The sequence below is a fragment of the Cervus canadensis genome, chromosome X (genome assembly GCF_019320065.1).
Source record: "Cervus canadensis isolate Bull #8, Minnesota chromosome X, ASM1932006v1, whole genome shotgun sequence".
NCBI classification, from domain to species: domain Eukaryota; kingdom Metazoa; phylum Chordata; class Mammalia; order Artiodactyla; family Cervidae; genus Cervus; species Cervus canadensis.
The window spans coordinates 115,875,393-115,898,796 of record NC_057419.1 but is presented as its reverse complement, the minus strand read 5'-3'; the positions used below and the strand labels follow the sequence as shown (position 1 = coordinate 115,898,796).

Here is a 23,404-nt window from a genome sequence, read left to right as displayed (position 1 = left end):
AACTGGCCCCTTCCCACAGGTCTCTGCCCTGTTTTTCCACGTGGCCACTTTGAAGCTGGGCTAACCCTTCTTCAGTTCCAGTTGCCTTCTTCTGACTTCATGGCCTCCCAGCCCCTGGCCCAGCAGGCTCGGCCTCGGTCCTGTAGGTGCCTTGTTTCTGTCTTGTTCCTTGCTGCTGTGATTCTAGATATTTCAGATCTGCTTTGGAATTATATATTATGTAACTGGGGGCAAATAAAGTTTGTGTTTTTCCCCCGGTCAGGGGTTCTTGGTGTGGTCCCCAGGCCTCATTCTGGTCTCTCAGCTGCCTCAAGCCAGCCTTTCCTAGAGCTGAGCAGGCCCCTGAGACACACACGCTCAGGTCACACCAAGCTGGTGCAGGGAGGACCCCAGGCGGCCCTTTTGCCAATTCAGACCTGAGCACAGACCTGCAGGGCTCAGGAGCCACACAGGCCAAAGCCCACCCTCGTGGTCAGAGAGACCCCTCTGCCCTACAGAATGGCCAGACTCCATCTCCAGCATCCAGAAACTCTCACTCCTGGCAGTTCAGGTGCCGTCTCGCTGGTGGACCGGCGACACCAGGACACATGAAAGATAATGCTTGGCCCAAGCCCTGAGAACACACTCCCCAGCTCGGAAGAGCCTTACTCATTAAAGTCGGTACCAAAAACGACAGAAGAATGTTTCCGATTATAAGCGTTTTTGTTTGGGCTCAGATGTACGTGGAAGGCACAGCCCCCTTGTTCCCGCTCTCAAAAGCAGCCCAGTTATTCAGGAGAGAGTCCCCGGCTGGCCTGCATAGGGTCCATCCCTTGCAGGACAACAGCTCCAGGTTTCCCGATGAGTCCAGCGGAAGTCCTTTCCAACTTAGGAGTCAAGATGCACTGGCAGGTTTCTTCAACTGGGTCGTGGCTGGGAGTCAACTCAATTAGAAAGGTTTCTTTAACGAAGCAGTCTGGAAAGAATCCCTCCAACACGGCTATTCTGAGCATGCCTTGGCAGATCCTCTCCGGTGCTCCCAGGTCTCAGCTGCAGTTCGGCGCACGCCGTCTGCAGGCTGACGGCGCGGGTCCTTGTGGTGGCAGCGGCGGCTCTGTCCTGGGCGTCCGTCGTTGCTCGGGTCTCTGGCTCAGAGGGGCCCGGCGGCACCCCTCTGGCGGGCGGCCCGCACCAAACACTGCTGGAGAACGGGGTAGAGGCGCTGGCAGCCCTCGAACCCCAGGCGCACGGCCTCCGCCCAGCTCTCGGTCAGGCCGCCCTCCTCGCTGCCCAGCAGCCCCGCCACCTGCTTGAGCACCGCCATGAGCGCCACGGTGAGGCCGGCGGCTGCGCGCTCCTCCTCCAGCAGCGTGGGGTCCAGCAGCCAGGCGGGCTCAGGCGCCGGCGCGCGGCTCAGGCCGCAGCCCAAGACCAGGTCGTACATGTCGACGCCCGCGGCGGCCAGGGCGAGCGCGGTGGCCGTGAGCGCGGCGGCCAGCGCCGAGCCGCCGTCCCCCAGCAGCAGCGCCGACACCTGGAGTTGCACGCGCGGGTAGCGGCCCAGGCGCACGGCCGGCTCGAGCGCCTCCTGCAGCGCCAGCGCCCGCTCGCGCTCCTCGCCGCCGCTCTGCGGGGCACCGCGCCCGCGGTCCGGGAAGGGCGCGCGGCGGAAGTCGCAGAGCAGGCGGCAGCTCAGCGCCGCCGGGGCCTCGCCGCCCGAGCCGGCCGAGCCACAGCCGCGCTCGCCGCCCTCGGCCTGGCGCGGGCCCGACTCGGCGCACAGCACCTTGGGGCCGCCTGCCTCCAAGTAGGCCGAACCCTTGGCCTAGCTCAGCAGCCCGGCGCGCGCGTACACCGGCCGCAGCCTCGCCGGGTCGCGAGGGGCCGACGCCTCGCCCTCGCTGGCCGCGTACAGCTGCGGCGGCTGCGACTACTCGGGCCGCGGATGAAGCGGTGGTCCCTGGCATGGCGGCGCTGCTGCCGGCCGGCTCCGCGCGTTAGCCCCACCGTGCGGCGGCGCTTCCGCCCGCCCGGCCGCGCGAGGGTGCGCGGGACAGCGGCTGGCCGTTCAGCTTTCTTCACAGTCCAACTCTTACATCCGTGCATGACCACCGGAAAAACCATGGCCTTGACTAGACGGACCTTTTTTGGCAACGTAATGTCTCTGCTTTTTAATATGCTGTCTAGGTTGGTCATAACTTTTCTTCCAAGGATTAAGCGTCTTTTAATTTCATGGCGGCAGTCACCATCTGCAGTGATTTTGGAGCCCAGAAAAATAAAGTCAGCCACTGTTTCCATTGACCCCATCTATTTGCCATGAAGTGATGGGACCGGATGCCATGATCTTAGTGTTCTGAATGGTGAGCTTTAAGCCAACATTTTCACTCTCCTCTTTCACTTTCATCAAGAGGCTCTTTAGTTCTTCTTCACTTTCTGCCATAAGGGTGGTGTCATCTGCATATCTGAGGTGATCGATATTTCTCCCAGCAATTTTGTTTCCAGCTTGTGCTTCCTCCAGCCCAGAGTTTCTCATGATGTACTCTGCATATATGTTAATTAAGCAGGGTGGCAATATACAGCCTTGACGTCCTCCTTTAACTATTTGGAACCAGTCTGTTGTTCCATGTCCAGTTCTAACTGTTGCTTCCTTACCTGCATACAGGTTTCTCAAGAGGCAGGTCAGGTGGTCTGGTATTCCCATCTCCTTCAGAATTGTCCACGGTTTATTGTGATCGATACAGTCAACGGCTATGGCATAGTCAATAAAGCAGAAATAGATGTTTTTTTCTGAAACTCTCTTGCTTTTTTGATGATCCAGGAGATGTTGGCAATTTGATCTCTGGTTCCTCTGCCTTTTCTAAAACCAGCTTGAACATCTGGAAGTTCAGGGTTCATGTAGTGCTGAAGCCTGGCTTGGAGAATTTTGAGCATTACTTTACTAGCGTGTGAGATGAGTGCAATTGTGTGATTGAACATTCTTTGGCATTGCCTTTCTTCGGGATTGGAATGAAAAATATCCTTTTCCAGTCCTGTGGCCACTGCCGAGTTTTCCAAATTTACTGGCATATTGTGTGCAGCACTTACACAGCATCATCTATTAGGATTTGATATAGCTCAACTTAAATCCTATCACCTCCACTAGCTTTGTTTGTAGTGATGCTTCCTAAGGCCCACTTGACTCACATTCCAGGATATCTGGCTCTAGGTGAGTGTGAGTGATCACACCACTGTGATTATGTGGGTCGTGAAAATCTTTTTTTGTACAGTTCTTCTGTGTATTCTTGCCACCTCTTCTTTTTTCTTATTTATTTTTTCTTATTATTTTTTATTTATTTACATTAGTTGGAGGCTAATTCCTTTACAATATTGTAGTGGTTTTTGCCATACATTGTTATGAATCAGCCACGGATTTACATGTGTTCCCCATTCTGAACCCCCCTCCCACCTCCCTCCCCATCCCATCCCTCTGGGTCTTCCAAGTTCACCAGCCCTGAGCACTTGTCTCAGGCATCAAACCTGGACTGGCAATCTGTTTCACAATTGATAATATACATGTTTCAATGCTATTCTCTTAGGTCACCCCCACTTGCCTTCTCCCACAGAGTCCAAAAGTCTGTTCTATACATCTATGTCTCTTTTTCTTTATTGCATGTGCGCTTATCATTGTCATCTTTCTAAATTCCATAAATATGTTTTAGTATACTGGATTGGTGTTTATCTTTCTGGCTTACTTCACTCTATATAATGGGCTCCAGTTTCATCCACCTCATTAGAACTGAATCAAATATATTCTTTTTAATGCTGAGTCATAGTCTATTGTGTATATGTACCAGAGCTTTCTTATCCATTCGTCTGCTGATGGGCATCTAGGTTGCTTCCATGTCCTGGCTATTATAAACAGTGCTGCGATGAACATTGGGGTCCACGTATCTCTTTCACTTCCAGTTTCCTCAGTGTGTATGCCCAGGAGTGGGATTGCTGGGTCATATGGCAGTTCTATTTCCAGGTTTCTAAGGAATCTTCACACTGTTCTCCATAGTGGCTGTACTAGTTTGCATTCCCACCAACAGTGTAAGAAGGTTCCCTTTTCTCCACACCCTCTCCAGCATTTATTGCTTGTAGACTTTTGGATAGCAGCCATCCTGACTGGCGTGAAATGGAACCTCATTGTGGTTTTGATTTGCATTTCTCTAATAATGGGTGATGTTGAGCATCTTTTCATGTGTTTGTTAGCCATCTGTATGTCTTCTTTGGAGAAATGTCTGTTTAGTTCTCTGGCCCATTTTTTGATTGGGTCGTTTGTTTTTCTGGAATTGAGCTGCAGGAGCTGCTTGTATATTTTTGAGATGTTGCTTTATTTGCTATTATTTTCTCCCATTCTGAAGGCTGTCTTTTCACCTTGCTTATAGTTTCCTTTGTTGTGCAAAAGCTTTTAAGTTTCATCAGGTCCCATTTGTTTATTTTTGCTTTCATTTCCAATATTCTGGGAGGTGGGTCATAGAGGATCTTGCTGTGATTTATGTTGGAGAGTGTTTTGCCTATGTTCTCCTCTAGGAATTTTATAGTTTCTGGTCTTACATTTAGATCTTTCATCCATTTTGAGTTTACTTTTGTATATGGTGTTAGAAAGTGTTCTGGTTTCATTTTTTTTACAAGTGGTTGACCAGTTTTCCCAGGACCACTTGTTAAAGAGGTTGTCTTTTCTCCATTGTATATTCTTGCCTCCTTTGTCGAAGATAAGCTGTCCATAGGTATGTGGATTTATCTCTGGGCTTTCTATTTTGTTCCGTTGATCTATATTTCTGTCTTTGTGCCAGTCCCATACTGTCTTGATGACTGTGGCTTTGTAGTAGAGCCTGAAGTCAGGCAGGTTGATTTCTCCAGTTCCATTCTCTTTTCACAAGATTGCTTTGACTATTTGAGGTTTTTTGTATTTCCATACAAATCGAGAAATGATTTGTTCTAGTTCTGTGAAAAATACCGTTGGTAGCTTGATAAGGATTGCATTGAATCTATAGATTGCTTTGGGTAATATACTCATTTTCATTGATTCATCCAATCCATGAACACGGTATATTTCTCCATCTATTTCTGTCCTCTTTGATTTCTATTATCAGTGTTTTATAGTATTCTATATATAGGTCTTTTGTTTCTTTAGGTAGATATATTCCTAAGTATTTTATTCTTTTTGTTTCAATGGTGAATGGTATTGTCTCCTTAAATTCCTTTTCTGTTTTCTCATTGTTAGTATATAGGAATGCAAGGGATTTCTGTGTGTTAATTTTATATCCTGCAACTTTACTATATTCATTGATTAGCTCTAGTAATTTTCTGGTGGAATCTTTAGGATTTTCTATGTAGAGAATCATGTCATCTGCAAACAGTGAGAGTTTGACTTCTTCTTTTCCTATCTGGATTCCTTTTATTTCTTCTACTGCTCTGATTGCTGTGGCCAGGGAAGAAACAGAGGAGTCAAGGACGATACCAAGGTGCTTGGACTAAGCAATATGAAGAAAAGCACTTTTATTTATCAAGAGGCAAAAGACAGAGGAAAAACAGATTTGCCAGGGGGAAAAAGCAGTCAGTGAGTAAAACCTTCATGAATACTAAATCTGCTGATTTTTCTAAAAAGTTAACTTATAAAATCCATAAATCTAAGATTCCCTTAAATGTTCCAATATATATGCAATATATTAAGTAAGAGTTCAACTAAAATCCCAACTCCAAACAGATTAGTAAATGACATATTTTCATTTGGATCAAGAGTCACCTCCTCTTCAGGTTGATCTGTTGTGGGTATCCAGAGAGGTTGACCTGTAGCACTGTCTCATAAAAACACATGATTTGTGAAAGAAATTGGAGTGTCATTGCCCTAAGTAAACAGTGAATTATGTCATATATGTGATGATGATGTCAGAGAAAGTAATTTAATGATCTGAGTTGTAATTTGATTTTCTGGTATTGGTAATAGACTAAAGGCAAATGCCTCTGGTAACATCAGATAACCCTTCATTTTTATCTTTTCAAAACTGATGCAGATGACCAGATGATTATTTTCTTTTAGTCTTTTGGTATAGAAAATTAAGAGCTTTCTTAGCATTCAACCTTTCTTACATTTTCTGGTCACAGTGCACTCTTTGATCACGCTGCTTGGGATTATGCTGGCTAGTGTTTGGGGCTTTCCCATTCATGTTGCAGGCAACATCTGCAGCGTAGGTGCCAATAATCTGTCTGAGAGATGCATGAAGAAGCAGGAAAATGTGTTCACAGAACCTCATGCAAGCCAAGGAACTCAGAAGGACAAGTGAGTGGCAGGCTCGGCAGGGAGGGTGGGCACCTGGCTGACTCCTCTGCTCCAAGTGCAGCGGGCCTCACCCTCATCCTGCAAGACGCAGAGTCCTGGGCTCCTGCCCTGGCCCCTGGTCCCTGCTCTTCACCCACCGCCTGCCTGGGGAAACCTTGGCCCCGCCTCTCGTTTCTGATTCCGCCTCCTTTTCGCCATTAGCCCCGACCCTCCCCTAACCCTCTTCTCTGGCCCCTACAGCCCTCGCTCTGCCTCCATATTGTGCCTGCACACTAGCAACCATCTGCTCTTGAGGGCGCGGACTGCGCAGGGGACAGTAGGGATCCCGGCCCCGCCCACCCCTACCCTAGGCCTGCCTCCATGGAAAGCTTTTCCGCAAAGGCTTGGCATGTCAATGAAGATCAGAATGGTAGTGGGATTTCACGGTGTTTGGCAGTCTAAATGCAAATGCCTCAGGTAAAATCACACCCACTGACCTGAAATAGGGCCAATGGGAGATGGCTTCCAGTCTTATGTGAGACTCATTCTGTAGCAGGAGAGGATAACCAAAGGGATATAAAGTTCAAGCTGCAATTAGAGAAAAAGAGATGTAATCTGAGCTCTGCATCCTGATGAACCTCTCGGGCAGGAAATGAGACATCGAAGCTTGGGGTCCCTTAGACTGAACGGTAAGAACAAAATTGCTGCCACCTTCAGCCCAAGATCTTTATGAAATGCCAGGAAGAGCAAGGCACCCAGCCACCCTGACGATCTACAGGCATATTGGACTACCAGTCTTACTCTCCTTTCCTGTGGGGTGGGCAGGTGGTTACTGACCACAGTAAGGCTATTTGCTGGGAAATGTTTTTTTTTTTTTCCTATTTTTTCAATATTAATAAATTTGCCTGCACTGGTTCTTAGTTGTGGCATGTGGAATCTAGTTTCCAAACCAGGTATTGAGCTTGGGCCCCCTGCATTGGAAGCATGGAGTCTCAGCCACTGGACCACCGGGGAAGTCCCTGCTGAAATGTTTAAACCATGGTAAGTTATACGTAAGACATGCAATTTTAGTTAATTGCATGTCTAATTCCAGTTAGAACTGTAAGGTGTATTGATATGTTTAAAGAATATAAAATGCCAAATAATTCTACCCACTTAGCTAATGTAATTCTGCTATTACAAAGTCTTTATAAGATCTAGTGGTGTGGTGTAATAAAAGATGTCTCAGGCACAAGGGACTGAGATTGTAATGCAGGCTCAGCAGGAATTAACTGTGTGCTTGCTGCTTCTAGTTTGGTCCTACTGACTTCTGAACTAATCTTCTATAAAACCATGCCGGTCACCCTACCTCTCCTTGCCCTTGGGAGTATCAGAAGATATCTCCACGATCCCCAAATATGCATTCATGGCCTTCATGAAGTGGCTAAAAGGATCCCTTCTCATAGGGAGGTATTAGATTACCTGCTACCTTTAGGGGATCGGGGTCCCCAGGTGGCTCGGATGGTAAAGAATCTGCCTGTCATGCAGGAGGCCAGGGATCGATCCCTGGGGTGGGAAGATCCCCTGGAGAAGGGAATGACAACCCACTCCAGTATTCTTGCCTGGAGAATCCCATGCACAAAGGAGCCTGGCGGGCTACAGTTCATGGGGTGGCACAGAGTCGGACATGACTGAGTGACTAGCTTTAAGGGGAATACTTCCCTAGACAAAGGGGCGAGCTTAACAAAGAGGGGAACTTTTAGCATGGCCTGGAGACCCCATCCCCTTGCCACCAGCTCCTGTTCTTAATGCATCAGACACCAGAGCTTAGAGCTCCGCCCCAGTTCAGGTGACAATGTACATGACAGAGCCGCAGCTTCCTTGATCATGCTGGTGTTCATTGTGAATAATAAAAACATACAAGTGAGATCTTCTGGAGCAAATGAATTTTATTGGAAGAACACAGGTATTTAACAAAATATGAGAATCTTAAGCAATGAATACATTTTAAAGACACAGAAATGAGGTTAGCTCAGGGAAACTCAGCAGTATGTCTTTCTTTTTTTTTTTGTTTTGGCCACGCCATGCAGCATGTGGGATCTATTTCCCCCACCAGGGACTGAACCCCCTCCCCCCTATATTGGAAGCATGCAGTCTTAACCACTGGACTGCTGGGCAAGTCCCAACAGTATGTCTTTTTATCTTCTCTGCAGTAAAGGTTACCAGTGAACCTTTGCAGTCTCTCACTTATTCTTGCTGGTCTAGTCCCAAACAATAACAAAAGTATTACTGGCTCAACAAGGATAAGATGAAAAGTGTACCAAACCAAGTAGTTAAGGCCAGGAAACTCTGTGACATAGAAAATAGAAGGCTGTGGGAAGGTGTCAGAGAAAAGAGGCCTGCTAGAGAGACCAGTGAGCCTTAGACAGTGCCTTCCATCCTGTGGAATACAAATAGAGCACACACACACTTTGACATGCCCCCATGGGTACAATATTTTTAAAGATTTCTTGAGGAAGCACAAAAGCACATATTATACAAAATGAAAACAACCCAAAGTCCAAGCCATTCCCAAAGGCACAATACCCCAAAGTCAATTTCTGGTCAAATGATAACTTGCTGATGTCACAGGGGCACTCCTTGAGCCGAAGTCCTCCGCATGAAGTTGACGACTTCTGTAGAACTGCTGAGATTTTATGAAATTCAAAGCCCTACAGACTAAAGGTTAACCTTATACACCACTAATGCAAATACTATGTATACATAGAGAAACCAAGGCAAAACCATAATACAGATGATGTAAATGGCATTACCCATTTCCCCTAGGAAAAATATTCTTCCCTCTCATTTCTAAAATCTAAAAACACTTGGAGGGAGGTGACACTCATTTGTGATCATGGAAGGGTCTTTTGTTTATTTTTTTAAACCCCTTCATTGAGGTATAAGCAATGACTGATATACAAAAAGATGTATACATGTAATGTATACAATCGAATGAGTCTGGAGATAAGTATACATCCGTAAAGCATCTCCATAATCTATACCATAAACACACCCATCCACTCTGACGTTTCATTCCACCCTCTTTATTATTATTATTAGTATTTGGTAATAGAAACATGACAGAACAAGATTTACCCTCTTAGCCTTTTCAGTACACATCAGTTCCGGGGTCTGGAGGAGATGCACAGGTGCTTGGTTCCTGTGGCTCTGACAGTAAAGCATCTGCCTACAATGCAGGCTACCCGGGTTCAATCCCTGGGTCAGGAAGATCCTCTGTAGAAGGGAAATGGCAATCCACTCCAGAATTCTTGCCTGGAAAATTCCATGGACTAAGGAGCCTGGTGGGCTACAATCCATGGGATTGCAAAGAGTCGGACATGACTGAGCAATTTCAATTTCACATATATCCTGTAGCTCAGTACTCTGACAGCCTACTAGAGGAAAATCTACAACAGGCCTTTCAGCATTCTGGAAAGTGGTTTTTCTGACTGATGGGGGAGGCTGGTACACAAGTGAATCTCCTTAGGATTCATTGAGGTGGGTCCACTGCTGCTCTTTTCCAAAGCTGATAAGAAGTAGTACAGTAGGCTTGCACATGAATAAGGAGAAGCGAAGGAAGCTCAGAAAGCCAACCCTAATAAAAACTGTGAGGTGGCCTGGCTGGCACCACTCAGTAACCCATTTTGTGTGAATCCTGGAGTCAGCATAGTGGACTGGGAGGGCAAATTCAAATCCAGAGGGATGAAGAGACCATTCACATTGTCCATGAATGCACAGATTTGGCTTATTCTGTCCACTCTTTTTGACAGAGCTGCACACTAAAATTCCATACCTAAAATTCTGCTGGATCTGAGTCCTTGCCTCCTTCCAAGTATTCTAGCAGGTCCTGTGCACCACAAGACACAAAAATCGGACCTCTGCCAATTGGAGATCAAATCTCTGCTCCTTCAGAGTACTTGAGAAAGGGAAGGTGAGAGATGAAGTTCAGCTCCGCTTGCCAACAGACTGCTGACATCAGCAGAGTGACTTAAACCATCTCTAAACAAGGTTTGTAGCTTTAATCCTCATCCCCAGTGATCCTATTGATCACAGAGGATTCGCCCTCAGGGCATATGTATGGGTAAAAAGCTCCTAGAGGATAAGCAGTCACTCATCCTTTTTACTTGTCCTTCAGGTGCTGTTTCCACAAGTTCCTCTTGAGGAAGTTCTCTGCCCAGGTCTGGCTTTGGCCAGGACTTTAGAATCAGCACTTGGAGGGATGGTGAAGATACCCAGGGGACCTGGTATCTCAAAGGGAGCACATTGTAAAGGACACTCAAATAAGGAAAATTAAATTGCTCATGCTGAAAAGGGACGAGAATTTTTTTCTCACCTTTCCTCAAAAACTCTGGAGTATGGTCAGTTCTTTGACTGCTAAATCACTTCAGTCGTGTCTGACTCTGTGTGACCCCACAGACAGCAGCCCACCAGGCTCCCCTGTCCCTGGGATTCTCCAGGCAATAGGCTGCCATTTCTGACTCTCTGCAATGTATGCAAATCTTTTCTGTAGTTAAATAAGCCTCTTGGAAATTTGACAAACCAAGAGTGTTACTTGAGGGATCTGGCAGCAAAAGCAGTGACCAAGAGCCCATAAAGCAACAGGAAAAGGGCAGAAAATATCTCCGGGAAAAAAAAAAAGTGTAAGCAACAGCAGTTCCTTCTCAGAATTCCCTTAGATTATATACTGTGCAACAGTACAGCTGGACAAAGAGCTCCCCTTCCACAACAGCCATTTTTCACAGGTCTAGGCAACACAGAGCAAGGAAGAGACAGCAAAGCCTTCACCTGCAGACAAAATCACAATTCACTTGGGAAAATGGAAAATAATCCTGTTCTCACAATAAATGTCCTAGTTTATACGAAAGCCGTATCTTCTTATAGTATATCCATCAGGGCCCATTGTTAATTTCTGTCCCTCAGCTATGCTAACCCAAAGGAAGGGCACAGGAATGGAGAAAGGAGACAGGAGAAAGAGCCCTGAACCCACAATGCCCACCACAGTCGTCACACCAAAGACCCTTGTCCTCCCCACTGACAGTCTTTCCTTATACTCTCAGAGCCTCCTCCTCATAGCCCTGCTGGGCCCAAATTTCCTGAATTAAGAGAAAGCAAAAGCCTGACATGGAGAAACCATCGGGCCTTTTCCCTCCCCCAATTGAGCTCCCCTTTCCTCTCCCCACTCCAGTAGCAGAGCACCACAAACAATGCATAACTGTCCCTCCACTGTTGTACCAACACAAACTTCTTCCTTGAGAGGGCAGAGAAGGTCCCCCTGAGGCAATGCCACCCCCACCAACAGACAAACCTAAATGGAAGAAGAGCCACCACCAGCCAGCCTTTCTGCTAGAAAGGCTTTCTAGCAGATCCATGGGTGGGAGAGACAGGTACAACCTGGGGGTGCAGCCCTCTCCAGCAAGAGGAATACAAGGGCTTCATCCTCCAGCTGGGGCACCTGATTTGGGAGGTTCCTGGACATCCAGGCTGGTCGGCATATGCCCCGAAGGAAGCAAATGGCCCCGGATTCATGGACAGTTCACTGACAAGACCCATCGGACCTCTGTCTTCCAGCCAATGTGCAGAGTGTGCTCAGTGGAAGAGTGCAGAAAGTGAATGTGGAAAGTTCCAACCACATTCTGACAAACAGAGTCGAGACTCCTCAGGATTCCCAATGTGCCCTCGCTCGGCACAATGGCACAGAATTCTGGCATCAGGCTACCGCCAACTTCTGCCCCGGACTCAACATTTCCCATGCCCCATATGCTGCCATTGCCAATATGCGCCTTCTTTAGGACTTTAGCAAGGCACCTGAGGTGTGTGAGTGTAAAAGGAAGAAGTGTCTGGTTGGCATATCACTAGAACACACCAGCAACAGCAATTCACTTTCATGTGCCTCTTTATGGCCACAGGTAGTCTCAACAGAAGAGTGAGCGGTCTACTCAACCAAGTGCCGTCAACATCAGCGGGCGCCTCCCAGGAGACCCTCTGAGACTACAGCTCTAGACCACAGTATAGGAGGGGGAAAGGTCACATTTCCTGAGCCACTTTTCACAGCCTAAGGCAGTGCACAGACTGAAGCAGGAGCACAAGAACATCCTTAACAGTGAAGTCCAAAAATTCTGAGGAATGCTGTCACATAGGGTAAAGCCTTCATCATGAAAGTCTCACCATGCCAGAAAGAAATCCACTCTCATGTCACACTCAGCGATGTGCACTATTATGTTCAGTCCCCTTGCTACCATGATCCCAGACAGTACCAGGGATTGAGAAATAGGTAGGAGACACTTTTGACCATAGAAAGTCCAATGCACTGTTCACATTGAGGGCCTATGTCCTCCTGTCCAGCTTTCTCCTTGTGCTCTGACAGCAGCTCTACAGAGGGTCACTCTTCCCAGCCCCTTCCCCACCTCTAGGCTTTAGGCAGCCCAACGAAGGTCCATATGTAGTCAGTCATTCCATCTTTCCTGATCAGGGAACTCCTTCCCACTTTGAGCCTCTAATCTCTGCAGTACTTCTCCTGAAAAGAACCGACAATCAAAAGTGGCCTGAGAACCACTCATGAAACTCATTTAGTTCAAGATTCAATTGGTACAGCTACTATGGAAAACAGTATGAAAGCCCCTCAAAAAATGAAAACGAGAACTACCATCTAGTTCAGCAATCCCACTTGTGGTATGTATCAAAAGGAATACCTCACACCAAGAATTTATAGAACATTAATATTCCCACAAGTGAGTACACATTCACTGAGGTACTGTCTCATGAGGCTAAGTGACATAGCTGGCCTAGGAATGAATTCCTGGGAAAGAACCAGCAAACCAGATTCCATCTCAAATTCAGAAGACGATTACCTTCTCTTTCCACGAGAGCCCTGATTTGTGAGACTGTCACCAACTGGAGAGTCACCTTCTTGGAATCCTCAACCTTGTGACTTAATTGAAGTGCCAATACACCACAGATTGACCTCTTAAACCATCCATTTAGGTTTTCTTGACCCCTACCTCCAATGAAGTCAGCCAAGATGACTTTGATGGGCAGTGGGAACAAGTGTGTGTGGAAGGGGAAGCAGGCCTCATGGTTATTCTTAAGTTTCACAATTGTCTTGACTAGGAAATAAGCCAGTTTTGATCATCGTCATGTCACCTGGCGAAGGAACATGGGCTTAGGACAGGTTTTTCTAAGTGTCTCAGGCTTCAGGTTTTCACTGAGTAGGAAGCTATCATGACCCCCATCTTTCACAGCTTTAAAGTAATTTCACCGATTAGAGGGATGAACAAAACATCTTTAAACATGCCCTCTAAAGACTACACACTTTAGTTTCCAATCGCAAAGAAATGTGGATTTTCTTTTAACCTTTGGTGAATGAAATTCAGGTTCTGTGATGCCACCTTCTGGATAAAACCCGTGCTAATAAAGCAACAGAGGAGCCCGAGGTTTCCATGAAACTAGAGCTTAGAAGTGTCTTGGAATGCACCTTAGAAGAGTTCATATTTCTATTTAGGGTTTCCCCCCACCCCAACTGTGAAAACTCTTCTGCAGATTTTCAACAAATTAACCACTGCCCCGAAAAGAAGTAACTTTACACAGACAGTGAAAGAGAGGAGACCTTTTCAGCACTGCCAGGTAACAAGCACCCTCTTGGTGCCGGAACTTGGTGCTGAGCCACATCAGCTTTGGAATAAGGCGTCAGAGATGGCCACACAAGAAAGTGGCTCAGAGCAAGGCAAGGTGTGAGTTGCTGGGCTACCTCTTGGCATCATAGCAGGATTAAAGAGGCTGGTTTCCAAACAGAAGCCCCGTAATATCTGAGGAAATTTGCTGGCCCTGTGAAAGGAAACAAACGTTTGGTTGAAATGGGGGCCTGGACAGGTAGGGAGATGAGCTAAATGAAGCCACAGTGATCTGTTCTCACATTCTGGAAATGGTGTGCTAATTCCTTCAGTACCTCCTGTGTGCTGAGCACTTTACAAAAACCATAGAAGAGATATTCCTGAGAGCAAGGTGTGATTCCCATTTGGCAAATGTGGAAATTGAAGCTCAAAGATGACAGTAAGAAAGAGTCAGACTCAGACACTAAAATGTGTTTTTAATGAAACAGGAGGCATTGTCTCAGCAACATCTGCAAGGCAAAAAATAAAAATACCGCGCCCTCCACCTCCCCCTCCCCGACAAACGGCGGATGAGTAAACATTTAATGAAGTCTTGACCTGCATATTACTTGAATTGGTAGCCTACATCTCCAGGACCCTGCAAAGTAAATGCCCACCCACTTATAGAGGGGATAGACTGGCAGACTATCATTCTCTGCCACTCACTTGGTGTACAGGCCTCATCTTTCTCCCCTTTCCTAAATAGAGCTGGCTTGAAATTACATTCAAATCCATGTTCCCATACCTGAAAAAAACAGCATTCCCATAGTCTCTGGATTCCTGAAATTTGTTTTTCACTATCCCATCCAGTCCAGCCTGATTCTGCCTGGTATTACAAGTGTTTTCCAAAAGGATAAAAAGACAGATCCGAACTCTGATATGAACATGGGAAGATCAGGCTTTTTGGAAAGGTTACATTCTAATAAATTCAGTATGTCTGTAATAATGGCACTCACGCTGAACTGGAACAAGATGCCACTGACTAGTCAAAGACATCGATTATAAACACAGTGTCTAAGCAGCGCTCAGGGCAGTGATCCTGACAGTGTTGCAAGTTCCTATCTTAGAGACCCAGGGAAGACATTTCAACACCATGTTAAAAAATGTTGCAGCTGATGCGATGGATGCTACCCTCCTCCCAGCATTTGTGGCCCCACAGAACATAAGGTTGCACTTACTCATCTGCCAGGTCTGGACAGCTAATCCAGGGTCCACTCTCTTCTCATTACAGGCCCATCGGCTGGCCAGTACTCGATTTTTCCATCACAGGTCCTGAAGGAAACAGTGATTATACAGGTCTACAAGGAGACTTGCTTACAGATGGACAGCCTAACACAGTTGCAGGAAAATTAGGTAACTTGGAAGCTCGTAACACGAGTGGCTGGGGCAAACTTCCCCTTCCCCTGATCCACAAAACACCAAGGCAGCCAAGGGCCGTCAGCTGTCCTAACACCGCACGGGATCCCTCAGAGCCTTACTGTCTCGGTTCACGTGGTAAAGAACAGAAAGACCCTCAATGGTTAAAGGTCACCAAAATGGCCAAGATCAACATTTGAAGCAAGCCCTGGCAACGATATATCCACCCCAAACACCCTACAATATAAAGCAGAATCAGCTCCATGGCAGCCGCCACTCACCTGTCAGACTGTCAGGCACCCCCACCCACCCCGCCAAATGCTCCGCCCTTCCCTCACTTTAAGCCGCAAACACGACAAAGCAGTGAGACCACAATTGGGAAGGAGGCTCCAAGACCCACATTTAAACAAAGAACGTCTTCTTCAAGTTTCATCATGCCCGTACAATAATGCCCAACACCAAACCCGGAAGTGCCTGAGAGATCTTCTCCGCCATCTACCTAGGAGCCCGCGGACACGTCTGTCAAAGTGTCCATGAGGACACACTATCTACCCGACTCTCCCACTCACACTGCAGACGGCCAGATACAAATAAAGTTAGTAAAACTTACACTTCCGGGATCTCCAGAAAGGGAGCTGCCATGTTAAATCCTAACCGAGGGAAACGGTCTACGGAAGCCCCCACAGCACAATCCAGACAGTCAAGCGCTTAGGCACGCGCTAGGGCTTCTTCCACAACGTTTCACGCCCCCACCTGCCAACATCGTCATTGGTGGGCCTACGATGATTGACAGGGAGATTGGCCATTCCTCTCAGGGAGGTCCACTGGTGGGAAACTGTCCATTTGTCAAGGCCCAGCTGACGTCATGAAATCTCTGCTCGTATTCCTTTGTCTTTCTGTATCCGTGTCCATCCCTCAATGCCTAGCTCTACTTCTTAGGCCCTTGCACATACCTTGTGCTTTGTTTCTTGTCATCTTAGACTTTGGAAAGCATGCATGTTCAATTCACCCAGGCCTAGATCAATTCCATCCCCCCTCCAGGAAGCCTTCCAAGTTTTACTCCTTCCAGGCAAAATGTGAGTTCTTCACATGAGATACGGACATGGAGATGTATCACAGCAGAGATGCAGAGGACTTGTTTCTGAGCCCTGGGTTCAGATCGTACTGGGCTGTGCATGGTTTGAGGGAGGTTTGCACTTGGATTTTTTGCAAGTAAGTTCAGGTTGCAGACATTTGGGGAAGACCAGGGAACTCTGACAACAGTCTAACTCTTAGAAACTTGCTAGGATTGGTACCACCCTTTTCAGGAATTTCATATCCTTTCCTGCTTTTCTATCTGTGAAAATCTTGTCCTTCCTACAAGGCCCAGGCATAAATCACTTCCCTAGCTCTTTTCCTGAATTCATGTTCCCACCCCAACCACAAGAGTTATTTCTCCTATTGCTATAGGAAGAAAGTAATGAGGATTTCATATCTCTGCTGCAAATGTCACTAAGCTTCACAGTTATGCAAGATGAGACTGGAAGCCCACTTCTTTCCAGGAAGCCTCTTGCTGAGAGATTTCTGCACCTGCTCTCAATTTGTGAGTTGTACAGACAAGAGGGCACAGTTCCCCTAGGCTTGACTACCTTGAGTGTTTAACTCATCTACACTCTACATGGTGTGTGGACCACATAGCCACTGGGTTCCTTAGCTGGACTGCCTGGTCACAGTGCACAGTGCTCCGAGGAAAGGTGATCTGATGCCAGCACTGTCCTTCCCGTGGGAGAGATCCTTTAGGACGGTATCTGAGGCTGTGTGGTGTGCACAGTGTTATGCAGCAGTCCATGACGTGGCCCTACCCACTGTGATGGCTAATTTTACATGCCACCTTGACTGGTCATGGAGCATCCAAATTAAACATTATTTCCGGTTGTATCTGTGCAGGTGTTTCTGGATGTGATGAGCATTTGAATGGGTGACTTAGTGAAATAGAAGGCCTTCCCCAATGTGGGTAGGCATCACCCAATCCGTTGAGGGTCCAAATGGAACAAAACTCAGAGAAAGGAAGAATTCTTTCCTTTTTTCCCTATCTTGCTGCTTGAGATAGAACCATTCTCCTCGTTTTCTCCTTCTCTTCAACTCAGATTCACACCACCAGCCCCGCCTGGTTCACATGCCTTCAGGCTGGGACTGAATTATACCACTGCCTCTCCTGGTTTTATACGTTGTAGGCAGGAGATTGTGGAATTTCTCAGCCTCCAGAAATAGGGATCTAAACTCAAGATAAACCTCAAGATATATATATATATATATACCAACTGAGCTATGAAGGTAGCCCATATGTATATAACTTCATATATATATATATATATATATATAGCTTCATAGCTCAGTTGGTATAGAATCTGCCTGCAATGCAGGAGACCCAGGTCTGATTCCTGGGTCAGGAAGATGCCCTGGAGAAGGAAATGGCAATGCACTGCAGTATTCCTGCCTGGAGAATCCCATGGGCAGAGGAGCCTAGCGGTCTATAGTCCATGGGGTCACAAGAGTCAGACATGACTTAGTGACTAAACCAACAGACAATATATAGATAGATATATAGGTATAGATAGATATAGATAGATAGATATAAATAGATAGATAGATATAGATATAAAATGTCTCTTATTGGGTCTGTTCCCTTGAATATTTCTGACTGATACACCTGGAACATTGCATCCAGCTGCAGCTGTTAGACTTGGCTTCATAGTCCTCAAATAGAACTCGGAAGAAACAGCAAAATCAAATACATGAAAATTAGTTCCAAACTATGAGTGAGGAAACTAAGATACCAGAAACAAACAGCCAGATTTTGGCACAGAGGGGTTTCTTTTCCACTAGATTAGCTGCTCCTTTGCAAGCCCAGAGAAAGCTTACAGGTGAGCTCTTCTGGAACTGGGGTTGTTAGGTGAGACTCTGATAAAGATCCAGAGGGCAGGAGAGCTGTTGCAGGCCTTGTCCAGTAATCAGTAATGGATGATGAATCCACATGGGGAGGGAAGAAAACTAAGGGTGGGGCCATTGATGTGAATCCTGCCCCAGGATCTGCCAAGTCTTTCCCATGTGTTCCTAGGCTTGTCCCTCTGACTGGCGTCAGCAGATGGATACATGCTGGACCCTCTCAATCCCTGGCATACAATGACCACACCACACAGGTCCTATCTTTCAGATCACCAGTGTCTCTTTGATCTGTGGCCACCATTCATTCTTTTTCATTTTTCTCTTGTCTAACTGTGCAACTTATGGGTTCTTAGTTTTCTGACCAGGGGACCGATCCTGGGCCCACAGCAGTGAAAGCACTGAGTTTTAACCACTGGACCACCAGGAAAGGCCTGCCTTTCATTCTTGTCTCATTGATACCTCATTCCACATTCATGGTCTGTCTGAAGAAAAGCATATCTTCTTACCTACTGTGTATAGTACATGGGCTTGTGGTATGCTCTTGGGATTCATACCACGATTGTTCCTCCTACCAGCTGAATATCCTTCATTGTTTTGTGCCTCAGTTTCCTAATCAGTCGAGTGAGGATCCTAATAAGAACTCTGTCATCAGGCTGCCATGACCCTTGGTGAGTTCATGACAAGCATTTAGACCAGTGACTAACACACACTAACTAGGACTGTTACCTTATCACCAGGCAGGTCTCTGGTCAAATACAACCTCCTTTCTGGAGACTTTCCCATGCTAGCTCTGCCAACACTCATCTACTTTCTCTGATTCCTTTTCTACTTACCATTAATGTAACATAATCCACATCTTACACCGTGTTGGCCAGTTTGCCAGTTGTTTTGTTCCACAATTATTACTTACATCTATGCTGATGTCTTTGTTGACTTATTAACTTTTGCATGTTTAAATCTGTATGTATTGTTCTTAAAACTTGTAGCACCAGTTTCCAATTCATCAGCTTAGTTGCTCATTTTCTCCTGGTATAATATAGCTCAATATACAGCGCAATACATATGAAGATTCAATAGCACATAAAGGGACACTGAAATAGTACCTTTCATTAGCAGAGCCCCCATGATATTCGATATTCCCCATGAGAATGACATAAACTTCGTTGTCCTCTCATTGGTTTTACCAGAAGGCACAACGCGGGTCGTGCCCTGATTAGAGAAATTGGTAAAAATGTACTGAAGTTTTGGTTGAGTGTATCAGGCCCGTCTGTGAAGAAAAGATGCAGCAGGCTGAAATGTGTGTTGCAGGAGAGTTGACGTGGAACATGGGCAAGAGAGGAGGCAGTTGAAAGGATTAAGGAGGAGCAAGTGCACAGGAGCAGGAATGTGAAAGAATATGGCCTTCTCAGGGAAGAATGCATCTTCTGGCCTCATGGGAGAAGAGTGCAAAAGATAAAGGGGAAAAGATAAGAGGCCCATAGCAAGGACACGTGGGTTGGATGTGGTAAACTCCATTAAGATCCAATTTGCTTTTCAAATCTAGCATTTGGGTGTCAGTGTGCAGAACAGATCAAAACAGAGGGTCAGCAGAAAAAGGGAGACTCATCACCCATCTCTGCCTCACTCCAATATCACGAGAGTCTTGCAGGTGCATGAACCTGCCTTGTCTGCTGCTGCGTGGAACAGGGCTGTGGATGTGGGTGCTAAAGGCCAGGACGACGGCAGAGCCGAACAAGCAGTGTACGCTGCCATCAACCACATGTTGGACCAGGTAAATGCCTTTCTGGGCCACCTGGAGGAGTGGAATGACCACCTCTCTGGCCGCCTCCAAGAGTGCTTGAATCCAACTGGCAGACGCATCTTGAGATCCAGCACCTGCTCAGGGAGGCCCCAAGCGATTGGCAGCCCCTAGTGGAGCCCTCCAAGGGCCCCGGGGCCAGACCTCTACCCTGCCTGCCTGAGCCGGGCTCTAGCCTGAGCCCTCACCACCTGGCTGAGGGCGGCCTGCAGATATCCTCGGGGATCTGCCTGCCTGGGCCTTCCTTCTGGTACTTCCCTTTTGCATGCTTGGAAAGCCCCCACCACCAGGCATCCCCTCCTGGGATCAGGAGTGGGCCTGTGACCCACCCTACTTGCCTATCTCTCCAAATCCTGGATGCTCCTCACTCTGCCCAGGCCATGAGTGTCCCCATTGAACTAAAGTCCATCAGCATGCACGTGCGCCTGTGTGCAGATAAAGTCATTCACGTTCTCAACTTTATATAATATATGCACACCTCCTACAAAAGCTGTCTCCAAAACTTAATCCACCCACGAATGGAATGAAACCGCCTGTTTTCCTGCATTCTGAATTTTAGATTTTCCAACCATCATAGTACATCTTATAGGGAAAAGTCGTGTCTTAATTTCTTTGTTTGAATGTGTTTGAATAATATTTGAGGGCAGACTGAATAACATTTGAATGAAAATGATATCGAATGTTCACTGCACTTCTATAACTTACCTCTGTATATTGCCTGATCAAGACCTTGGCCCATCTATCGGTTGGTCAGTGTGAGAGTGTCCCTAGTAAACCCAGACACGTGCCTAGTTTCTGAACTGATGGCATTCTGGCTGCAGACTGTGCTCTTAACCTGTGAAGTTCAGCCTATATGTGGATGGTCAGTGTCACAGTTGCCACCCTCCTTCTTCCCCTCATTGGATGGGCTCCATGTTGCCACAAACATAGGGCTGGGCCAGGGTATAGAAACTGTGGTGGGTCATCTTCTGGGACTTGGGTCATTCAGCGAGAGTAGATCTACATCTGGAAGAGTATTGGCTGCCCAAATTTGACCCAGATCACTTGTCCGAATCAGCAGACAAACTCAAGACCACACATAGCAGGAACCCGACCTTCATGTCTGTGCCACCGTGGCTGGAGACCAGGATGCAATTGTAGCCTGTGTCCCTAGCCTGTGTCCCTGGGATACAGATAGACGGATAGATGATCGCTGGAGGGATATAGAGACAGGGAAAAAAAAAAAAAAAGAACGGGGAGGGAGGAGGAAGGCTGATAGGACACCAGCACAGGAAGCAAGGCACAGACTAGCCTGCATTTGCTTGTGTCTGGAGGAGACTTGTTCCCTAGAGTCTTCCAGGATCCTCACAGCCTCTCCAGTCTTATCCACCCTTGCTGCAGGATTCACCAGAATCCCTCATTACCTGAAGAACCATTCCGAATGTCAGGAGATGACCACCAGTCACTCTCAAACTCTTGGCAGAAAGGTGCTTCATGCCTTTCTAGTCTTGGCATACCTGGGGTGGGGAAAAGAACCAGAACAAAAAGCAGAAAAGGAGCCCAGAATGGGCAGACCCCTACTCATCCCTTTTTCCTGTAGGCTTCCTGTCACCCAGTCATTCATCTGCAAGTTGACACCACATTTAAGGAAAAAGGAGGGTAGAAGGAGGCAGGGACCCCCCTGCTCTGAGTGTGTGTGTGTGTGTGTGGTGGTGGGGTTGGGAGAGGAACACTGAGTCTTACAGATTTAAGAGACCCTTGATCTCCACCAAAATAACAGAGTTCTAACAGTGCACACATGGTGCAGGAGTCATGGGGAGGCTACATGCATGTGCCTGTGCAGTGAGACCCTGCTGCTGAGTGCCGGGATAGCCAGTGCTTCACAGAGATCCCCTTTCAGCACCACGTTTATCCCCACAGCAACAGTTCTGAGGGAGACACATACAGCCTGGCCCTGAAACCAGAAACTGCTAGACCTTCTGGACAATCAGAGAAAGAAATGACCATCAAAGCATTGCACCAGAGTCAATAAAGCTGCAGGAGAAGATCACAAAAAGGTGAGGGCACTCAGCATCTCAGGAGGATTACAGCATCCTCAGAAGCAAGAGGTGTTCCTTCTCAGAACTCCCTCAGCTTCTGTTATTGTGCAAGAGTATAAAACATTATAAACAACATTAAATGGTTCACAGAAAGAGCAGAGGTAGCAAAATCATCTCCTGGCAGAGAAGCCCACAATTCACTGGGAAAACGAAATGTGAAGACCTGATCCCAATATTAATGCCTCACCTTGAATAGAGGCCCACATTCACTCACTTCACAAGTATCCATGTGCTTTACTATCTTCTATACCACAGCTATGGCCACCGAATGGTAGTGTGAGGGAACAGGGCCAGGAGACAGGAGAAGGAGCCCCGCACCCACAATGTCCACCACAATTTTCACACCACAACACTTGTCCTCCCCACTGTCAGTCTTTCCTTATACTCTCAGAGCCTCCTGCTCATAGCCCTGCTAGGCCCAAATTTCCCTAATCGAGAGAAAGCAAAAGCCTGAAATGGGGAAACCATTGAACCCTTTCCCTCCCTAATCTGAGCTCCCCTTTCCTCCCCCCAACTCCAGTAGCACAACACCAGAAACAATGCATAACCAGCCCTCCACTGTTGTACCAACAACACCTTCTTCCTTGAGAGTCCAGAGAAGATCCCCTCGAGGCAATGTCACCCCCACCAACAGGAAGACCCAAATGAAAAAGGAAAAGGAGCCAAGCAGAAAGGCTTTCTAGCAGATACACAAGGGGAGAGACAGTTACAGCCTGGGGGTGTAGCCCTCTCCAGCAACAGAAAAACAAGGTCTTCATTCTCCAGCCAGGATGCCTGACTCGGGAGGTTCAGGGACATCCAGGCTCACTGGCGCATGCCCCAAAGGAAACAAATGGCCCCGGATTCAAGCACAGTTCATTGACAAGACCCATGGGACCTCTTTCTTCCAACCAATGTGCAGAGTGTGCTCAGCGGAAGAGTGCAGAAAGCGAACGTGGAAAGTTCCAAGCACATTCCCACACACAGAGCTGAGACACCTCAGGATTCACAATATACCCTTGCTGTGAACAATGACACAGAATTCTTACAGCAGGCTACTGTCAATTTCTGCCCCAGACCCTACATTACCTATGCCCTTGGTGGCACAGAAGTCTGATTCAGGCCAGAGCCACCTTAGGCCTGAAACCCCACACTTCCTATGCCCTTTGCACAACAGAAGTCTGACTCAGGCCTCATCTAACTTACCACCCAGTCCCAACATTTCCCATGATCCTTGCTATGGAGAAGTCTGACTTAGGCCAGAGCCAACTAAAGTCCCGAACCCCACATTTCCAATGTCCTTTGCCACAGAAGTCTGGCTTGGGCCAGAGCCACCTTA

At 47.1% G+C, this 23,404-nt stretch overlaps 1 pseudogene across 1 annotated transcript; it reads right to left on the bottom strand.

The window, feature by feature from the left end:
• Window positions 1-584: 584 nt before the first annotated feature.
• On the bottom strand, window positions 585-7,669 carry LOC122435703 (annotated as a pseudogene). Its single transcript, XR_006267694.1, has 3 exons — window positions 7,611-7,669; window positions 6,094-6,210; window positions 585-2,039 (listed from the first exon to the last, which is right to left on the bottom strand). The product of XR_006267694.1 is annotated as an exosome complex component MTR3-like (transcript).
• Window positions 7,670-23,404: the final 15,735 nt, after the last annotated feature.